Source organism: Pecten maximus, chromosome 9 (genome assembly GCF_902652985.1).
Source record: "Pecten maximus chromosome 9, xPecMax1.1, whole genome shotgun sequence".
NCBI lineage: Eukaryota > Metazoa > Mollusca > Bivalvia > Pectinida > Pectinidae > Pecten > Pecten maximus.
The window spans coordinates 6,818,669-6,827,948 of record NC_047023.1 but is presented as its reverse complement, the minus strand read 5'-3'; positions in this window follow the sequence as shown (position 1 = coordinate 6,827,948).

Here is a 9,280-nt window from a genome sequence, read left to right as displayed (position 1 = left end):
ATGTGAGTTCAGTTTTAAAAAATCTGAATTGCTTGAAACGAGAGTGATAACTTTCGACCACACATCTTGTTTTAGTGATACATCTGTCTGTGTTTACCTCTATACCATCATGTTGACTCTGTCCAGGTTTGAGAAATGTCGGCATGTGAGTCTCGTATCCCTCGTCTGATAGTTTGCTCAAAATGTCTCGGAAACCCCTGTCTACAATTACCTGATCATCTTCCTCTAGAATACCTGACAGACTTTGTAATGAGGTAAGTATCTTGTCAGTGATTTTGGCGTCATTAGCACTACCAAGAAATGGGCCGACAGTGCCTAGAAGGTAACCGTTAGGGAACACAAAACTCATAAACTTCACGTAGTTGCGTGTTTTTTTTTTTGTTTTTTTTTGACCGCAGTAACTTTTCCGCTGAAACTCATGTTCTTCACTTTTGCCGATATATATATATGTACCATCCAATATTACAGTGACTTTGTTGCCGAAGAATGTTTTTGTGAAAACTGTATTGTGATCCAACGCTTGCGCCCTAGACACGTGATCCGGACCAAGATGTGTGGGAACTACGGCTTGATTTAGAGCATTTGTAACGATCTGGAAAATTCTGCTGACGCTCGATTTGTGAATACGGAAAAGAGAAGCCAACTGAGTGAAAGATTTGTCTGTTTTGAGTTTAACCCAACCCAAGGGCATTCTTAGATGACAATGCTTTTGTACCAGTAATATGTTCGGAACATGCATCGTGTATTTGATTGAATTGATTACAATCCCAGCCTGTCCAAGCTTGGCAATCTTCATCATCCATGTTGTCGAAGTTTAATACAAGCGGTGACAAGTTATTGGACATGTTCTGTATGATTAAATGAGTAAATCGTTGATAACAGCTGGTGACTTGGTGGCTAAGTGATAAACAAGTTTATCCCTCCCTGTCAAAACCGGCTCAATGTCAGGACTGATATCCTTACCAAGAAGATGACTTGAACACACCCTGGAATTCTCAGGCATGTACAGTTTATGTTTGATAAGCAGCTGGTGTCTTGCTTTCTCACTGATGCAGCTAGAACTCATGTTGTAAGTTCGACAAATGCTACATTTTCTGTTCGAAGAAGGGGCATAGTATAAATCATCTACAGGAAGATACCCGTCCAGAGTGTCAGATTCGTCAACAGAATCATCATTGTCTACGGAAGCTTTTTTCCGTTCCGGTTCAGTGGCATTCTCGGATGCAGGACGTTTCTTGAGGTATCTGAGAAAGCATTTCGGACACATCTTTGCTTCTGTTGATTCAGAAAGTATGACACCTTCAGAAAGGAGAACATCTTTCATCCAGTCCTGAATTTTTCGCGGATTTTTACCATCGCCAACCTGGTTGTACTTGAACTTAACTTTACATCCCAACCCAACGCGGGAGTTCTCCATTTTCCTATATGAGACAAAGACAACTTTTACTACAGAATAACTGAACTAAATAGAATTGTAAAACGTTACAGCAATTATAACAATACGCCGAGCACCATTCGCGGTGAGTAGTCAAAAGACCAAGTGGCAAAGGGAACTTTTGTGTGGCACACCCCAACGGAGGAGAAGCTTTGAAGAAGTACTGAAGACGAAGATGGTCAAGTGAGAAAAATGATGAATCATACGTAATACGGAACTACTATAAGTATGTTAAACATAGTAGAACATAATACATTGCCATGGACATTGTATCAAATCATTTTCATAATAAATTAATGCTTTGTATTATTGTGTACGACAAGGACCACTTGTATCGCCCGTACATTTTTTTCCACATACATTTTTCAACATTGAATTACTGCCCTTATCCAGTAATTCGGCACGACTTTCTTTTGCTGGTATACAGAGGGATACTCAAATATGTTTTTAAAACAGTAACATCGATAGTACTCGCATATTGTCGTGCCGAATTTGCCGCTTGATTTTAAAAATGGTATTTTGAATTTGATGAAAATTTTCGAATTTTGGTTTTCTACGTCATCTTGTACTAAACTCGTTTGTTTTTTCATGGTCAACTGTTATCATTTTAAACTACAATGTATGTACAATACCTAGTCGTGAGAAAACCTCTCAGTGACAAACAGAAATACCACTTATGGGTCTGTGAAAAACACAGGTATGATTGTAAACGAAAAAGTGAAGTAGATGGCGCTATGGGCGCGCTTATGGGTCAAGAGGAAAATAACATCTTGTTCCATATGTATTTTTCATAGCTTTACTGGAAAATGTAGTCGATTTCAAGAAATCGCTGTGGGCGGTTCTGCAACAGCACCTTTGTGGACTAGGCAAAACGAAGGCGTGAAAGGACAGAACAAATCGTAATTGTTTAACTAAAAGATTTTAATATACTTTTCGTAGATGTATTGCATCGCGAAGGACGTATTTAGTTAACTGTGGTAAAACCACCGTCGTCATTTTTCCCAGCTGATCCAGGCACGGACAAAATGAACGTTGAAGTAGTATGCGTACTTTTACTTGCCGTTTCGTAAAAAAAATTTATTCATATCTGGTATTGATTGATGATCTACTACATTATCTTCTTAATTCAAACATAAAAAAAGAAGTCAACAATTTGGTTTAAACTGTATTTCATTTGATTATAGCAATCGTACATACAAATAATACAAATAGAAGGATACAGAAACAAGTACTAGTACTTGGTACTTATATTAATCCGTCTCCTGATGTAGATATAGGCTATGGACCGATATTGGCAAAAATTAATAATACATATGTCATATATATATATAAAATGTGCAGGGAAGAGAAAGAGAACGGGTGCAGGGGTCGGGATGGGGATTACTGGGTGGCATCGGGGTTGGCATCAAAAATGCAAGAATTGAACAAACACTGGTTATTTATCATCCGAGTTCATAATAAAAATGTACTTACACTATATGATATAAGTTTTGAGACTGTATATGTATTTTCTGTAAATATTTACTATTAGTATATAGTAAAGCAATACAAACACAAAATCTGAACGAAATCTGCGCCATACAAAGTGTATATAAGTATCGCGACGATAAATAGGATTTCTGGCATAAAGACAATGGTAATTTCAGAAACGTTTAGATTGAATGATGAAATTTTGAACACAGTCAAAAATAACTTCGTTAAACTGAACAGGGAATTCTGGACTACCATGGAGTAAAAGGTTAACATTATAGATAGGAGGAAGGCGATTAAAACATTGAAGTCTAAGCTGCCGGTAATTGGCACAATGGAGGAGGAAGTGTTCAGTAGTTTCAGTAGACAGATTACACGAACACAAAGGGCTATCAACTAAGTTTCGAGCGAACATATGAGTATTCAATGAGCTGCAATTCATTCTTAGACGTGCATGATGGACCTGGCCGTGTCTGCTTCTGCAGTGGTAATAGTGCTGAGGGACAGAGTGAGCAGAAAGAGTGTCGGAGTTAAGAAAAAAATTTAATTAAGTTATGGACGGATTGGATTTGATGTTTTCAGGAAGTGTGTTCCATAAATCAACAGAAGAGGGTATAAACAAATCTTGATTGAGTTTTGTTCGACAGTTTATTTGACAGAAATTATTAGCTCTTCTTGTGTTATGAGTATGAATATCAGATTGACGAGCAGGTAGGAATTTATTCAGATAAGGAGGGCACTGACCATGAACAATCAGGTGGAATTTTATGCTTTCTCCTGCGAGCACTAAGGGGGTCCTAACCGGTTTCTACATAACGTCTAGCGTGGCTTGTGAGTTTAGTTGCACCAGTCACGATTCAAGCTGCTTCTAGCTGTATATTTTCAAGAATCTGGTCTTGGCCTAGAGTTAGGTTGTCCCATACAATATCACCATATTCTAATAATGGTCTAATGAAAGTATAATAAATAGTTTGAAGAGAATTCCTGTCAATACTAAATTTGAGGTTTCTAAGTAAACTAAGTTTTTTAGAGGCTTTACTAGTTATACAAAAATGTATATTGGATATGGTCAGTCCAACTCCCGTTAGCAGATATTGATACACCGAGGTGTTTATGGCACGTTACTTCAGTTAGGGAAATGTTATTCATGATCAGGGGTGGATAGATATGTTTGTCAAGTTTCTTACTTACATTCATTGTAACAGTTTTGTTAGGATTAAAATTTACAAGCCATGTTTGAGACCACTCATGAATTTTGGTTAGATCGTTATTTAACAGATTTGTGGTCAGACCCGGCGACTCCACTTCGACATATAGAGACGTATTGTAATAGTTTTATATTACAATGGATGTCATGAACAATATCATTTATGAAAATTACAAATAGCAATGGCCCTAAAATTGATCCCTGGGGAACTCCCGCTGTGATATATGTTAAATAAGATTGTTTACCATATATAACAACACGTTGACAACGATTTTTTAAGTAATCCGTAAACCAAGTAAACAGATTTCCTGCGATACCCAACGATCTTATTATTGAAAAAGGCCTCGATGCCAAACCCGGTCAAAGGCCTTGCTTATATCACAAAATACCATTCTGATTTCTTTACCTTTATCCAAAGCGGAGAAGATATCATTAGCAATAGATATGAGTTGATTTTTAGTAGAGTCGCCGGATCTGAAACCAGACTGACAGGGTGTTAGTAGGGACTTGTCAACGAGATACATTTGTAGTTGTAAACATATTTATATACGCATCGTTCCATCATTTTACCAACAATTGACAGAAGTGATATAGGTCGATAATTACTTAAAGTATATGGGTCATCTTTTTTATATACTGGTGTAACATTAGCAATGTTCAAAGATGATGGGAATATACATGCAGTGAGCGAAAGGTTAAATACTGCTTGTAGTGGATAGCTTAAAATATCGGCAGCTTCCTTAATCAAACGTTGACTTACAAGGTCGGTACCAGAGGCTTTCTTCGTGTCGAGGGAATGTATAGCATCAAGAACATCCTGGCGAGATATTACAATATCAGAAAGTATATGTGTATGAGACTGGTTTAGTACAGGGAGGTCAATGTAAGTGTCATCAATAGTAGATTGTGAAGAGAAAAAAGCGTTGTCAGCGTTTGCCTTATCCAGGTCGTCATGTAAGATATCGTTATTGTCAGAAATAGGAGGAATGTCGCTTTTTCTTTTGGATCTGGACATAAAACTATTGATAATTTTCCACTATTCCCTAGCACCAGTATTATTACTATGGTTATGTTTATCACAGAGTTTGTTAAAATAGTTTCGTTTGGAATTACGAATGGCGTTGATACGTGTATTTCTAAATTTTCCCAATCGTCTATTTTACCAGATTGCTTTGCTTTCCGATGAAATGTTTCTTTTACGAATCAATTTCCTTTTAGTGTTGTTTGGCCATACAGGAGCGTTGCTTCTTACAGTTATAATCTTATTTGGTATGCATTCTCTAGCCGTCTTAAGTATAATGTCAGTACTTTTTTCTACGTCATGAATGTCGAGAATGCTGTCTCAGTCAAATTTAGAAAGTTTGTCTCTGTAGTCGTCGTAGTCACCAAGGTCATAAAGCCAGATATTACGTTTGAAACATGATTGGACTGGTTTGGAAATATTGAGGCTGCCATAAACAGGACAATGATATATAATGGGCTGGTCTAGGAAGCTTTCGCCGACATGACAGAAGTGTATAAGGGACGGATCATTAGCACGTACAATATCTAGAAGGGAAGAAGAAGATTCGGTAAAGAAGGTAGGACTGTCAACACTTAAGGTTGTATGTAGTAAGTAGATTGCGGAGGTGAACAGAGTGGTTGTTATTGTTTATTGAACACGCCGGTTATGACAATATTAGGTTTTCCAGTGTTGAAAGCAAGTTCAATAGAATGAGCAATATGGTCCCAAGAAGAAACGGGTTCATCAGGGGGTCTATAAAATGTCCCATATAGAATTATTTTTCCTGATATGTTAAGTTGCACCCACACGCACTTGACTGAAGGTAATTTTAGGTCTGATCGACGCTTGGATGTTATACTGTTACTGATATATACCGAAACTCCTCCTCCTTGTCTATGCGGTCTACAAAAGCAGTAAGGGGGAGTAAAACCAGGAAAGTCATAAACGGAAGTTACCTCATCAGAGCTAAGCCATGTTTCGGTAAAGGAAAGGATACTTACTTTGTAGAGTTCGTTGAAGAGTATATCATTTTTTGCTTTAAACTTTGAACGTTAAGATGAACAAAATAATACTTGGCGTCGTCAAACAAAATTAGAGGAGCATGAGGAAAGGGATGATAATTCGGAATCACTAGGCCCAGGATTACTTTCGATGTCTCCAGAGAGAAGGAGTAATAATTGAAGGAATATTAAAGTTATACACATGGTAGTGGAAAGAGAAATGACGCTCTTCACTTTATAAGGTACATAATTGTACATGTCTAAATCGGGTATCAAAGTCATGTCTAAGCTGAATTGACGCATGTAACATGACGTTTAATAAATGTAAAACGTATGATACAATTAATACAAGTAAAATATCCACAAGTACAGACCCGGTAATGTATGTATAGTTACATGACCTATGATAGTAACGGTTATAAAAAGTACCTATCCGGACACGGTAAAGATTAGGACATATAGGCATTCAAGTGACAGAGGTTAACCATAGTAGGAAACTTAATATTCGTGTCCGGATATGGTATAATTGGAAGTCATCGATAAGATCAAAAACATGGTAACACAACAAAAAATAGGTTACATTGTGCTTGTTCACGTGGGTAGTGGGGAAGGGGAGGTAACAGTGTAAGGAAAGTAAAGAGGTAGGACAGCGGAAGAGAAGGATGATATGGAGAACTAATTCGATGGGTAATATTTCCATCGTATATCTTGGGGAGGATTGAGTAGGTACAAGGGTAATATACTCAATTTATATACATATATTTCAAAGTTTTATACACTTATTTGTATCCTGAGTACATGCATGCTACACAGACCGAGGATGGCTGAGGTTTAAGGTTTCAAATTTTAGAACGATCAGGAAAAAAGGTTGTTTTATGCGTATCGTAGTAACAGCACGAGAAGCTCAGCCATCCCAAAAATATATACCATGGGTTGAATGTACATATAATGCACCCAAGTAATAACATGGCAACTAAATACATTATTTAAATGTGACTGTACATGAGATTGTAAAACATAATAATGTGTATGTATACACACATGTTTTAGATCTATAATTTCACGTTCATGTCTATATATTTACCATTGTATGGCACTGCCACTATATAACCCTACCAATTCAGTTGCGAGTTCACCAGCTTATGAACTGCCAACTGAAATTTGAATTTGAAAATTTCAAAAAAAAAATCGCACGACAAATAAAAAATCGCAGATGGTAAATATAAGCATTGAACGGCTTCATGAGATTTGCCTCTGTCCAGTTGGCATTCATATTGACTATGAATGCCAACTGAAAGCCGTTCAATGCTTAAATATATATATATGCTTATGTACAAACGTTCGCATACACAAAGCTTGCAGATACAGTATACTACGTTGTCATGTGAATACTGTTAATTTATAGTAACGTTATCATTCAATGCTTATAAACACACATACATACAGTATGTATATAGGACACGACCAAATGTAAGTTTCCTTTTGAATGTGACATATGAAACTAGCCTAAAAATTAATCGATCTAGCTAGCCATTGGCGAGATAAACCGAAGGATTCGTGGCGAGCTCCATAGATCCACACGAAATGCAAATGAGTTTAAGATCTATTAATCAAGTCTATGACGTCATGTAATTGGCCTAGGCGTGACGTCACAATCGGAGCAAATTGTCCGGACAACAGACCAATAATGTGATAAATATATAGCATGAGTATGTTGTTTTCCAGACCGTTTAGTACGGAAGCGTATTGGGCTCACATTGGAGTATGTTTTTCATGGCATGCGAAAATATTTTATCTGGCGGCCGCCACTTAATTATCATACTCCAATGTGAGCCTAACACGCTTCCGTAGTTTAGGACTACACGGACTCTTAACAGTTATCAATTTCATCTTGATCTTTACGTGATATTTAAACATTTTGCAGTAGCACACATGCAAACATATATAGAGGATATCTAACAGTGTCTTCAGTAATACCAAATATATTTCACGAGTGGGGCTAATATTTTGATATTTTTCACGAGTGCGCAGCACGAGTGAAAAATATCAAAATATTAGCCACACGAGTCAAATATATTTGGTATTACTGAAGACACTGTTAGATATTCTGTTTATTACATTTTTTATCAACGAAAAACCTACCCCGTATGCTAACTAGGCCTACAGCGATAATTTGTAAACAAAAAAAGTAGTTCCCCCTGTCCAGGTGCTGACATATATGTCGGGCTTTCTGATTGGTCAATTAATTTTGTATTTTCTAATCATTAATTTGATTGGTCAAATCAGCAAAAGTGATATTTTTCACTAGTGAAAAAATATCACTTTTATAGAATGAATAATTTTTGATATTTCACTGGTAAAAATGTAATAAAAGATGTTTGCTTAAGTATACGAGGTGCGCAAGACAGATGTTTATTATTTGCTACGTATACGTATTAACATAAGAAATATACGAATCCGTACATATGTTAGCTAATTCTGAAGTATGATATATTTCTACGTCCTGAACATAATATTTATAAAGAATTTATGTGAAATATACCAAATAACAAAGGGATATTTGGAGTTTACGAGATCGAGGTGCATAAAAGGATTGGGAGGATAAGAATTTATCTTTAGTATTATGTGTACATAATTGAACATCAGTAATACAATGTATATGATTTCGTACATTTTTCTTACATCTGTATGATAAGACCTTTAAACAAATCCTGATGATAATAATAAATCGGTTTATATGTAACATAAACAGGAATGGTAAGTACGCACATACATAGGTTTACAATTGCATTGCAAAAAATTATATTAGTACGTGTAGTTGGATACATAAATTGAATATCGGAGTATCAAATTGTATGAATATAAACAGCTTTTTGCTACTCCATGTATGTACAAAAGCCATGAGCACATCCTGGGGAATATTTTTTGTAAAATTAACAAGAAATTAGGAGGCATGTTAGTTTACGAGGTACGCAATCAAGATAGAAAAAGAAAGAAAAAGTTTCCTGTAAGCTTGAATTTGAATTGGATATTTATGAAATGCAACTTATGCATATTGTACTTTATATATTCTGTAAGATGGAGACATGTACAGAAATTAATGCGTGTTTTTATGACAATGCAATTTGTAAATGGCTGTCAGTTGGGAAGACAATATATATATA